This window comes from Urtica dioica, chromosome 1 (assembly GCF_054948205.1).
Source record: "Urtica dioica subsp. dioica isolate 48M chromosome 1, U.dioica_male_clone48M_v1_H2, whole genome shotgun sequence".
In the NCBI taxonomy this organism is placed as follows: domain Eukaryota; kingdom Viridiplantae; phylum Streptophyta; class Magnoliopsida; order Rosales; family Urticaceae; genus Urtica; species Urtica dioica.
This window is the reverse complement of record NC_142756.1, coordinates 29172904-29187119: the sequence shown is the minus strand read 5'-3', so window position 1 is coordinate 29187119 and position 14216 is coordinate 29172904. Positions and strand designations below refer to the sequence as shown.

General features: G+C 38.0%; 1 pseudogene; it reads left to right on the top strand.

Annotated features, from left to right (window-relative positions):
- The first annotated feature begins 2781 nt into the window (after positions 1–2781).
- LOC149407867 (uncharacterized) lies at positions 2782–7395 on the top strand (annotated as a pseudogene).
- Positions 7396–14216: the final 6821 nt, after the last annotated feature.

Sequence of the window (14216 nt, the reverse complement as noted above, 5' to 3'; positions counted from 1 at the left end):
CGTAACGGAAGCCAAAAAGCTGCGCCCGTATTTCCAAGCTCACACAATCATGGTGCGAACTGGGCATCCAATCGGTAAGGCTCTTCAAAAGGGAACATCGACTCGCATGGCGATCTGGTCCCAAGAATTGTGCGAGTACGGGATTGAGTTCCACCCAAGAGCGGCTATAAAGGGTCAGGCCTTAGCCGACTTTGTGGCAGAATTCTCTTATACTCCCGGTATGGGAATAGCAGAAAATGACTTAACCGATAACGCAACGACTCGGAAAAGAAAGGTTGACCCAACGGGTTTCATCTGGGAGTTACACGTAGACGGAACATCTAATGCCCGGGGGGCTGGTGCCGGAATAATTTTGACTAACCCCGACGGGGAAAAGTTGCGGTACGCCCTTCACTACGGCTTCCAAGCCTCCAATAATGAGGCCGAATATGAAGCTCTCATTGTAGGAATAGAGCTAGCGCAAAAGCTCGGCTCAAAAAACCTGCGAATACACTGCGACTCGCAGTTGATCGTAAACCAGGTTAAAGGAGATTATACGGCCAAGGAACATAATATGGTTGCATATTTGGCTACGAAAAACGCCAAACTCGATGCCTTCTCTTGGTTCGAGATTCACCAAATCCCGAGAGAGCAAAAATCAGAGGCTGACGCACTTGCTCACCTTGGATCTGGCATCGACGAAGACGGATTGGGGACCGTACCCATCAAATTTCTCCCACGGCCATCCATCTCCCGAGACGAAGTCGGGACCATAGAAGTCGAGTCTCAGCCTACTTGGATGGACCCAATTATCGAGTTTCTGCGAAGAGGGAAACTTCCCGAAGACCGCAAAGAAGCCGATAAGCTGAGAGTCTTAGTGTCCAAGTACACACTTCGAGATGACATACTCTAAAAGCACGGTTACTCAACGCCGCTGCTCCGATGCCTCAATAGCGTCGAGTCGACCAAGTCCCTCCGTGAAATACACGAGGGCATCTGTGGGAACCACGCCGCTGGAATTTCCCTCACGCTCAAAGCGCTTAAGCAAGGTTATTTCTGGCCTACCATGAAAAGATATGCTTGTGAGTGGGCAAGGCGCTGCGACAAGTGCCAACGCTTCTCTGAGATCCCGAGGCAACCGCCAACCCCACTAAGCAGTATCATTGTCCCGCGGCCCTTTGCTAAATGGGGCGTGGACATTATTGGCAAGCTCCCTAGAGAGCCAAGACAATATGAGTACGCCATAATTGATGAGAATCGAGGAGCTAAAGTGGATGCAAGTGATCAAGGAGCTCAAATGGATACAAGTGGACCTGAGATGACTAAAAGAAAACTTTCAAGTGGTCCATTAAGTTTGCCTAGTGGGCCTCTCACAAGGTTTAAGGCCAAACAATTCAAAGAGGCTCCAAATGGGCCGATTCAACAAGTTAGCTCATTTGGGCCCAAAGTTGAGGTAAATCAAAAGCAAGAGAGCCTAATTACAATGATTAAGGTTCTACAAGACTAATCAGAATGCCTAGGTCATTTTTAGGCATTGGATCCACATTTTTAACAATAAATAAGGCTGTTCACTCTTTTGGGAGTTATTTTTGTAACCACTCAGAATAGTTGGACGAATTTGGGGTGTTTATACCCATTTAGTGTGTTGTTTTGTGTGTTTTTATGTCAAAGACTTTCAGTTTCAAAGTTGTAAGGGCTAAGAGTTATTTGCATTTAGATTTCAGCTTTTATTACTAGTGTCTTAAATGTTGTTTTTAGAGCTGTTGGAGTAAAACGTTTTTGGCTGATTGTAAAGCCTCTCCAAGGCTATAAATAAGTGTTTAGGAGAATGTAATCAGAGACAATCCCCTTTGAATGAAATATATGTGAGTTTGTGTCTTTCTTGTTCTTGAAAAGACTTTTTGAACTTATTAAGTTTTCTTGTGGCGTTCAGCAACTTGACTTATCATCTTGATTCTTGAGTGTTCATCTTGAATATCTTGGTATGGCGTCATATATATTGTAGGCTTGGTTCTTATCTCTCTAGATATTGGGTCAAGTCTCAACATTCTAGTCCTTTGCAGATCTTGGGGTCTTTTTCCAATCTTTGTTATTGGGTCTTATCACATTTGTTGGTAAGGATCATATCATTTGGTATCAGAGCTTGGGTTCTAAGGAAAATTTTGTATATCCTTGATTTTAATTTCGTTTGTGTCATTTAAAGTAAAAAAAAAAAAAAAAAAAAAAAACACAAAAAAGTAGGTTTTCCCCATTTTTTTCCCACAACTTTCAGTTTTCTTTGTTTTCTTATCATTATAATTTAAAAAAAAGGCAAAAAAAAAAAGAGGAAGAAAAAAAAACCAAAAAAAAAAAACAAAAAAAAAAGCCAAATGAAAAAAGATCTCTTAGTAGTACGTTTGTTTATGGTATGATTCAAGAATTGGTAATTGACCATTTTAGTATACTTAGTTTGGGTTGTTTATCTCATATTTTATCCTTTGCTTTTGAGTCTCGTGGTTTGTTGAGTTGTTTCACACATTGAATTGCTACTCGAAACACTTGTTGTTTACTTAGTTTGATTAAGAACAAAAGAAAACACTAGAGTGGAAAAAGGCAAGAGTGTGAGGTTATTTGAGGGTAAAAGCCATTTTATTCTAAACAAGAGTGTTGAGCGGATACATTATCGAGAGAAACACGTGAGCGAGTGTTTGTGAGGTCCTCTAACAGATACGTTTTTTTTAATTAAAAAATATATTTTAAATGTCAGGAAACGAATCTGATCGTCGGAGATACGTGCAACCACCACTTAATCGAAATCTTCAAATGGAGGCATTCGTGGCGTTGATGACGGAGAAGTTTGAGCAACTAAATGCGAGGATTGATGGAATAGAAGGGATGGCAGCAAATCATGCACCAAATGTTCCCAATAGACGAGCACAAAGAGCTGAAGAAGAGGGTGATGTATCGGAAGGTGTTGAAGATGAGGCTGCTGAAGATGGTGTAGAAGAGCGTCAACACAACCGGGGCAGGTTTGGGCGTGGTAATGGGAATAGAGAAGCTAGGAGGGGAAGGCCTGGAAGGGATGATGATTTGGGGAGTATAAAGGTGTCCATACCATATTTTCAGGGGAGAAATGAACCTGAAGTCTATTTGGAGGGGAGCAAAAGATAGAGATGGTTTTCGAGTGTCAGAACTACTCGGAGATGAAGAAGGTGAAGCTCGCAGCGATTGAGTTCACTGATTATGCCATAATATGGTGGGATCAGTTGTTGAAAGAAAGGAGGAGAAATGGAGAGCGCACGGTGGAGACATGGGAGGAGATGAAAGTCAACATGAGGCGGCGATTCATTCCAAGTTATTACCATCGGGAGTTGTACAACAAATTGCAGCGTCTAACTCAAGGAATAAAGAGTGTAGATGAGTATTTCAAGGAGATGGAGGTAGCAATGATAAGAGCAAACGTGGTGGAGGACAGAGAAACAACGATGGCCTGATTCTTGCATGGACTAAATCGTGAGATATCGGATGTCGTGGAGATGCAACATCACGTGGAGTTGACCGATATGGTGCACCAAGCCGTCAAAGCGAAGCAGCAACTAAAGCGAAGGAACATGGCTAGGAGAGGACCAAGTAACCATTCAGCAAATCCGTGGAGGGCAGCCCCTAGACGAGATGAATTTCAAGCAAGCAAGCCTAAATTTGACACTTCCAAGAACGTCAAACAACAACTAGGGGCTACTCAGGGTAACAAAGAGGCTAATTCTACTAAAACGCGTGATATAAAGTGTTTCAAATGTAGAGGATCAGGACATATAGCCAACGAGTGCCCAAACAAGAGGGTTATGGTGATAAACGCACAAGGTCAGCTTGAGTCGGAGGACGAGGAAGATGAAGTAGATGAGGACATGCCACCTCTTGAGGATTGCAGCGATGGTGAATACCCAGTCGATGGAGAACTATTAGTCGCGAGGAGAGCTCTTAGTGCGCAATTGAAGAAAGAAGAAAATAATCAGCGCGATAATTTGTTTCATACTCGATGCTTTGTGAACTAGAAGGTGTGTAGTGTGATTATTGATGGATGGAGTTGCACGAATGTCGCGAGCATTGAACTTGTTGAGAAATTGGCGCTGCCTACCTTGAAGCATCCACGACCCTACTGTCTTCAATGGCTTAATGATAGTGGAAACATCAAGGTGACAAAACAAGTTCTTGTGGCATTTTTGAATGGCATGTATGAAGATCAGGTTCTTTGTGATGTGGTACCGATGGAAGCTTGTCACATGCTTTTGGGGAGGCCATGGCAATTTGATAGGAGGGTCTCGCATGATGGTTTCACCAATCGGTACTCTTTTACTCTTAAAGAGCAACCTGTTACACTTGTACCATTAAGTCCCAATCAAGTTCTTGCTGATCAATTGAAATTACAAAAAGAAAAAGAAAAAGAAAAAGAAAGAGAGAGAAAAAGAAAAAGAAAAAGAAAAAGAAAGAGAAAAAGAAAGAAAAAAAGATGAAAAAAAGGAATTTGAAAAGAAAGAGAGAAACATGAGTGAAAATTTTAGTCTCATGGCAAAAAAAAGTGAGATCAAGAGAGTATTATTCACCCATCAGCCCCTTATAGTACTCATGTACAAGGAGGCCTTTTTATGTACTGATAATCTTGCCTGATCTTTGCCGAGCAATGTTGTCTCTCTTTTGCAGGAATTTGTAGATGTGTTTCCGGAAGAGGTACCTCCTGGTTTACCACCTATTCGAGGGATCGAACATCAAATCGAATTTGTTCCTGGCTCCACAATTCCGAATCGACTAGCCTATAGAAGTAATCCGGAGGAGACTAAGGAACTTGAGCGGCAAGTTAGCGAGCTAATGGAGAAGGGACATGTGAGAGAAAGCATGAGTCCGTGTGCTGTTCCGGTGATTCTAGTGCCGAAGAAGGATGGGACATGGAGAATGTATGTTGATTGTCGAGCCATCAATAACATCACGGTAAAGTATCGACATCATATTCCTTGTTTAGATGATATGCTAGATGAATTGCATGGATCGTGTGTGTTTTCTAAAGTTGATCTTGAGAGTGGATATCATCAGATTCGAATGAAAGAAGGAGATGAGTGGAAAACTGCATTTAAGACAAAATATGGATTGTATGAATGGTTAGTTATGCCTTTTGGGTTAACCAATGCCCCAAGTACATTCATGAGACTTATGAACCATGTTTTACGTGCTTTCCTTGGACATTTTGTTGTTGTCTACTTTGATGATATTCTGATTTATAGCAAAAACCTTGAGGATCATGTTGCACATCTAAAATTGGTTTTGGAAGTTTTGAGGAAAGAAAGCTTATTTGGAAATCTTAAGTAATGTACATTTTGCAAGGATAAGCTTGTGTTTCTTGGTTTTGTTGTAAGTGCTAAAGGGATTGAAGTTGATGAGGAAAAGGTGAAGGCAATTCACGATTGGCCAACGCCTACTTCGGTAAGTCAGGTAAGAAGTTTTCACGGTTTGGCTAGTTTTTATCGACGATTTGTTCGAGACTTTAGTAGCCTTGTAGCTCCGCTAACCGAAGTCATCAAGAAGAACATCTCATTTAAATGGGGAGCTGAGCAAGAAAAGGCATTCAGACTGATCAAGAAAAAATTAACTAATGCTCCTTTGCTTATTTTGCCTAACTTCACTAAAACGTTTGAAATTGAGTGTGATGCTTCAGGTTTAGGAATTGGTGGAGTTTTGATGCAAGAAGGAAGACCAATTGCGTATTTTAGTGAAAAGTTGAGTGGGGCAGCCCTAAACTATCCTACTTATGACAAGGAATTATATGCATTGGTGAGGACTTTGGAAAATTGGCAGCACTATCAAAGCCTAAAGAATTTGTGATACATACGGATCATGAGTCGTTGAAGCATTTGAAGGGAGAACACAAACTGAATAGACGACATGCGAAATGGGTGGAGTTCATTGAAACATTTCCATATGTGATAAAATATAAGCAAGGTAAGGAGAATGTTGTGGCAGATGCATTATCTCGCAGGTACGTTCTACTCTCTACTCTAGATTCTAAGTTGCTTGGATTTGAGTACATTAAGGAATTGTATGCTTCTGATTCTGATTTTGGGGCAGCTTTTGAATGTTGTTCTAGTGGGGCGAATGGAAAAATTTTTATTCATGAAGGTTTTCTATTTCGTGAAAATAAATTATGCATTCCTCATTCTTCATTACGTGAACTACTTGTTAGAGAAGCACATTCTGGTGGTTTGATGGGTCATTTTGGTGTAGCTAAGACGTTGGGTGTGTTGCATGAACATTTCTATTGGCCCCATTGAAACGAGATGTTGAAAAGATTTGTGAGCGATGCATAACTTGTAAACAGGCCAAGTCTAAACAACAACCACATGGTTTGTATACACCACCTCCGATTCCTAGTGCACCTTGGGTTGATATTTCAATGGACTTCGTTTTGGGATTACCACGGACTAAGAGGGGGAGAGATTCTGTTTTTGTGGTCGTTGATCGATTTTTCTAAAATGGCACATTTTATTGCATGTCACAAAACTGATAACGCATCAAACATTGCTGACCTGTTTTTCAAAGAGATTGTTAGGTTGCATGGCATGCCTCGCACAATTGTTTCAGATAGAGATGCGAAATTCTTGAGCTATTTTTGGAAAACGTTGTGGGGAAAGTTGGGAACAAAACTATTGTTTTCTACTACTTGTCATCCACAAACCGATGGGGAAACTGAAGTGGTAAATAGATCATTGTCCACTTTGTTGCGTGCTATTATTCAAAAGAACCTGAAAGCTTGGGAAGATTGTTTGCCACATGTTGAATTTGCATATAATCGTAGTGTTCACTTTGCAACTAAGTTCTCTCCTTTTGAAATTTTTTATGGTTTTAATCCAATAACACCTTTGGATTTGATTCCTTTGCCTATTGGTGAGCAAGTTAACTTAGATGGGAAAAAAGAAGGCAGATCTTGTGAAACAGATTCATGAGAAGACAAGGCAAAACATAGAGCGACGGACTGAGCAATACGCAAAGAATGCCAACAAGAGTCGCAAGAAAGTGATTTTTGAGCCAGGGGATTGGGTTTGGTTGCACATGAGAAAGGAGCGATTCTCGGGGCAAAGGCGTTCCAAATTACTTCCAAGGGGTGACGGACCATTCCAGGTTCTGGAGCGCATCAATGACTATGCCTACAAGCTTGACTTACCTGGTGAGTATGGTGTTAGTGCAAGCTTTAATTTTTCTGATCTATCATATTTTGATGTAGGTGATGATTTGAGGACAAATCGTTTTCAAGAGGGGGAGAATAATGAGAATCGAGGAGCTAAAGTGGATGCAAGTGATCAAGGAGCTCAAATGGATACAAGTGGACCTGAGATGACTAAAAGAAAACTTTCAACTGGTCCATTAAGTTTGCCTAGTGGGCCTCTCCATTAAGTTGGCTGATTGTAAAGCCTCTCCAAGGCTATAAATAAGTGTTTAGGAGAATGCAATCAGATACAATCCCCTTTGAATGAAATATATGTGAGTTTGTGTCTTTCTTGATCTTGAAAAGACTTTTTGAACTTATCAAGTTTTCTTGTGGCGTTCAGCAACTTGACTTATCATCTTGATTCTTAAGTGATCATCTTGAGTATCTTGGTGTGGCGTCATACCGATTGCGTATTTTAGCGAAAAGTTGAGTGGGGCCACCCTTAACTACCCCACTTATAACAAGGAGATGTTTGCATTGATTCGAGCTTTAGAGACTTGGCAACACTACCTTTTGCCAAGAGAGTTTGTGGTCCACACCGACCATGATTCACTCAAGTACTTGAAGGGACAGAAAAAGCTCAACAAACGGCATGCGCAATGGATGGAGTTTATCGAGCCATTTCCATATGTCATCAAATACAAACAAGGTAAGGAGAATGTGGTAGCTGACGTCCTTTCTCGAAGGTATGTTTTACTTTCCACTTTAGATGCTAAACTACTTGGTTTTGAACATATCAAAGATTTATATCTAGAACACCGAGAGTTTAGTGAGATATTCACGAAGTGTGAGAAGATGGCGTCGGGAGATTACTTTAGGCATGATGGATTTTTGTTCAGGCTTGGTAGACTTTGTGTGCGTAGTTGTTCTCTTCGGGAGTTGTTAGTTAGGGAAGCTCATGGTGGAGGCCTTATGGGACATTTTGGAATAGCTAAAACTCTAGGAGTGATCCAAGAACACTTTTATTGGCCTTGCATGAAACGTGATGTTGAGAGGATTTGTGGTAATTGTGTCACATGTAGGAAAGCTAAGTCGAAAGTTCAATCACACGGTATGTACACACAAAGGCCTATTCCTAGCTCACCTTGGGTAGATATATCTATGGATTTTGTGTTAGGTTTGCCTAGGATAAGAGAGGTCATGATTCTGTTTTTGTAGTGGTTGATAGGTTTTCAAAGATGGCACATTTTATTCCTTGTCACAAAACCGATGATGCTTCTAATGTTGCTGATTTGTTCTTTCGAGAAATTGTTAGGTTGCATGGCATGCCTAGGACGATTGTCTCGGATAGGGATACCAAGTTCTTAAGTTACTTTTGGATGACCTTATGGGGTAAGTTGGGTACTAGGTTGTTGTTTTCGACTACGTGTCACCCCCAAACTGACGATCAGACCGAAGTAGTTAATAGGACCTTGTCGACTTTGTTGAGGGCAATAATTAAGAAGAATATCAAAACTTGGGAAGATTGTATACCACATGTTGAGTTTGCTTATAACCGCGCTATTCATTCATCTACTAAGTTCTCACCCTTTGAGATTGTCTATGGTTTTAACCCGCTAACGCCATTGGATTTATCTCATATTCCTATGTTTGAGCATGTGAATTTAGATGATGAACAGAAAGAAAAGCTTGTTAAGCAGCTTCACGAGAGGGCACGACTCAACAATGAGCGGAGGACGGAGCAGTATGCACAGCAAGCCAACAAGGGCCGCAAGAGAGTGATTTTCGAACTCGGTGATCGGGTCTGGCTACATATGCGCAAGGAGCTTTTTCCGGAGCAACGCAAGTCCAAACTACAGCCGCGTGGCGATGGACCATTCCAAGTTATCCAGAGGATCAACGATAATGCCTACAAATTGGATCTTCCAGGTGAGTATAATGTTAGTGCTACATTCAATGTGACTGACTTATCTCCTTTTGATGCAGATCATGATTTGAGGGCAAATCCTTTTCAAGACGAGGGGAATGATGAGGACATGTCCCAAAAGGAGCCGCAAGCAAAATACCAAGTGCCGGAAGGACCCGAGACGAGGGCTCGAGCGAGGAGATTCAAGGAGGAGCTTAACAATCTGATCATCAAGCTCCAAGATGAAGAAGGGGACAAGCTCGTAAAGGATAGACTTCAAGGAAGCCAAGAAACACCAATGAAGAATGTTATTTGGGCCGAATTGAATTAGACGGATTACTCACATGTTGCTATTTCAGTTTGTATTTTTGGGCCAAGACATGTTATTTAAAAACCCATCTTTGTTTGTATTGGGTTGGGCCTTTGTTTTTATGTCTATTAGTACTTAAATAAGGCTATATGGGCTTATTAGGTTATGGGGCCCATGGAGCTACGAATTTGTCTTTGTAAAACTCTATAAATTAAGCCTTTAGGTTGAATGAAGGAGACACAATTTGATTTCGAGTTAAACACTTTCTGTGACGATTGTCATTCTCTCTTTGGTTCGTTTAGAACTATTCGAGATTCTTACAAAGCGGTGCGTGTAAGAATTCAAGACGGACTCATCAGGCGGCCATTCGCATCTGTCCGTAGCGTCAATCGATCCACCTTCGTTCCTAAATTGTAGACGATATGTCGCTGTGCTATTGGCATATCGAGTCTCGGAGCTTAGTCAGCCGAGGTTCATATAAGTTTGTAAATCACGACTAGCTGATGATATTCATGAAGGGTAAACATAGATAATATTCAGTGGATCCACTCATCACAATTAAGTGTAATTCTTGAGTAGAAAATAAATTCATTTGAACCGAGAGATTCTCAGTGTCAACTCTTTAGTGGAGTCAGTTGAAATTAAGCTAAAACTTGGAAAAGGTTTGATAACTTTTGATCCAAGTATTTTAGCTCAAGCTTTGTTCATTTGGATTCATGAGGTCACTATCACAAATCATATCGAGTAAGAATAGTTAAACTAGAAGCTAAGTCAAAACAAGAAACGAGACAAGTTTTACGAAAACTGTCTAAAGGGTAATTTTATCCTTGAATGTCAATAAATTTTTTTGACATTGTCATATGATGACATATTATCACTCAATTTGGTCCGGACACGAAACACGAAACGGTTACGACACGATTTAAAGCGGATTTGGATCTCAATAAATGGATCGGTTCTTAATTGGATCGAACACGCTAACACGATTAAATAATGGTTTAAAACGACACGATTACGGTAACACGATAAAAAGCCGATTAACACGATTATTAAATGGTCGACACGAAACACGATTACGACCCGCACGGATATGATCCAATTAACACGATTACGAATAATAGCACGATTACGATCCATTTAAACACGATTAATATTATATATGTAAAATTATAAATTTATAATTATATATATATAATTATAATTATAAACATAAAATTGATATTAGAAAATATGATGTAATAAAATAAAATATATTCGTATATAAATATCAATTCACGTAAGATAACATATAGTCAATAATATACCAATTGACTTAACCGGAGCAATAAGAATCACAATTCATATCGAACGATCACAATTACTATAGTATCATGATAAGATATTAAATTCAATTTTATTTTATTTCAATTTTAATTCAATTCATATCAAACAATCACGATTCACAATCACAATAACAATAGTTTCATAATAATGTATCATATTCAATTTTATTGAATATCAATTCAATTCAATTCATATTGAAAAATCACAATTTAAAATTGACAATCACAATAACTATTATATCATAATAACGTATCATATTCAATTTTATATTATTTCAATTCAATTCATATCGAATAATTTCAATTCACAATCACAATAACTGTCATCTTATAATAATGTATCATATTAAATTTTATTGGATTTCAATTCAATTCATATTGAAAAATTACAATTTAAAATTGACAGCCACAATAACTATAGTCTCATAATAACGTATCATATTTAAATTTGTTTTATTTCAATTCATATCGGACAATTACAATTCACAATCACAATAACTATCATCTCATCATAACGTATCATATTCAATTTTATTTGATTTTAATTCAATTCAATTCACAATCACAATAACTATCATATTATAATAATATATCATATTCAATTTTATTTGATTTTAATTCAATTCAATAACTATCATATCATAATAACATATCATATTCAATTTTGTTTTATTTCAATTCAATTAAATTCATATTGAAAAATCACAATTTAAAATTGACAGTCACAATAACTATAGTCTCATAATAACGTATCATATTCAAATTTTGTTTTACTTCAATTCAATTCATATCGAACAATCACAATTGACAATTAACAATCACAATAACTATCATCTCATAATAACGTACCATATTCAATTTTATTTTATTTTAATTCAATTCAATTCACAATCACAATAACTATCATCTCACAATAACGTATCATATTCAATTTATTTGATTTCAATTCAATTCAACTCACAATCACAATAACTATAGTCTCATAATAACGTATCATATTCAATATTATTTTATTTCAATTTAATTCAATTCATATCGAACAATCACAATTTCAATTTGACTATCACAATAACTATAGTCTCATAATAACGTATCGTATTCAATTTTATTTGTATCCTATTCAATTTTATTTGATTTCAATTATAGTAAAATGACTTATTACCGCCATTTTTTTTCAAATTCAATATCTAATTTTTATCCAAATAAAACATTCATATAATTATAAATTTCTATTATTATTTCATGAAATTATAAATAATTAGACTAATATTTAGATTTGATATCCCTCCATAACATTCCCTCCATATTCTCCATAAAATTTCAGTTTAATATTTTGTTTACTTTTACCCATCATTATTTTCCCTCCTTTTTTTATTTTATTTTTATATTTTGCCAAATTTTTGTGTGTGAAAAAATAAAGAAAAGAATAAAGGAAAAACAAAAGTATTAGTTAGTCACGTGACTCAATGTCGATGTATCGGAAGTTAGTGCAAAAAGAAAGACGACAATTCTTATCTTATGAATATTTTGTCTTTGATAATTATATCGCAATTAATTGAGTCCGAATGTCTAAACACGGTTAAAACACGATTAAATACCCATTTAACACGATTATTAAACGGTTTAATTTAAACGGTTATGGATCTGTAAAAAAAATAAACGGTCGGATTTGGATCTAGATTTCAAACACGATTAATAAATGGTCGGATTTGGTTCTAGCAATTATTTATGCAAACACGATTAACACGACACGATTACGACACGAACATGAAATTTCCATCCCTACACTCAGCCATAACAAATTAATTGGGCCTTGAGGATTAATTTCATTTCATAGAATTTTACTTGAAAATTCTTAATGGGTCTTTTCTTATGTTGTCATGAACAAGTGAAGAAAAATCTAGAAACACCTTCTAGAAGGCCTACATGGCCATCCAACCCAAAGAAAAAAGAGAGATTATTTTATGCATTGATGTATCAAGATACTTGCCAAAAGAAAAAGAGGAAACTAATTTCCTCTATGAGGAAAGAAGGGAATTCGGCCAAACAAACAAGGAGAGAGCAAGATAAAAGAGGAAACAAATCAAAGGACTTGCTCGGCAAGTCTTGGCCGTGTGACATAAGTGAGAAGGAGGCAATATTTTCTCATGAATATGTGATATTCTATAGAAGAGGAAACTACCTTTATGAAGGTAATCGCTCCCCTATAAATACAGGCCTTATTATCATTGTTTTCTCATTTCACATAAGTTAAAGATTAAGAGACTCTATCTCTCTAGAACTTGTGGCCGCCCATTCCCTCTTTCTCTCTCTCTAAGTTTTCTTTCATTTTTGTTTTGGCACCTAGGTCCACATTTGACCAAGTGTTTTAGCTTTTCGACTTTGAGACTTGTTCTTGACTCGTCGTGTTTAAAAGTGCCCACACACTAGTTCCTTTTTTCTCGAGTGATTCTTGTGATAGAAACTTTCGTGGTTGCTCAAGTTCCCGAGGAACGAAGAGAGACGTGCTACGGGGAGACGAACGTTTCAACCTTCCTAAGGCCTCCCAATGTTCAAGCTTATCAAAGGTTAGTAAACATATAATGCTCATTTATAGTTTTATTTATATGTACTTGCTCTTTGTCTAGGTTAGTAAAATCGTTTTACTTGTTTAAAATAAATTTTTTAAATTCCGCCGCTTGCTCGAAGCGTTAAATCTTTTCTTAACCCTAGATCAATTCCTACACATACTTGGACTCAAAAGTTCACACATCTTTTCCAAGTTTAGCTTAATGTCAACTGACTCCACTAAAGAGTTGACACTGAGAATCTCACGGTTCAAATGAATTTATTTTCTACTCAAGAATTCAACTAAATTGTGATGAGTGGATCCACCGAATATTATCTATGTTTACCCTTCATGAATATCATCAGCTAATCGGGATTTACAAAATTACCATTTTACCCTTCTAGCTGTTATTGCCTCAACTCCTTTGTCGCTTGTGAATAAGTTAGAAACAATGTATTGATGAGGAGCTAACAAGTCACCACTACTACAAATGTTGGATTATACAACCCACTTTCTACAACGCTTATGACAAGCGTTGTAGAAACTAGTGATTCTACAACGCTTATGACAAGCGTTGTAGAAACTTGGTGTTTCTACAACGCTTATGGATAAGCGTTGTAGAAACTTGGTGTTTCTACAAGTCATATGGTTAAGCGTTGTAGAAACTTGGAGATTCTACAACGCATATAGTTAAGCGTTGTAGAAACTTGGTGTTTCAGATTTCCCACAACGCTTTAAAAATACGTTGTAGAATCCACGCCACGGCGTCATGTGTTTTATGCCGCGGCGAGAACTTACTACAACGCACAGTGAACGCATTGTAGAAAAATGTAATCCGCCGCGGCGAAATTCATACCTCGCCGCGGCGGGTGGTTTCTACAACACTAAACAAAAGCGTTGTAGAAACTCGTCGCCGCGGCGAGGTATATATCTCGCCGCGGCGAATATATCTCGCCGCGGCTAGAAATATTCTCCGCCGC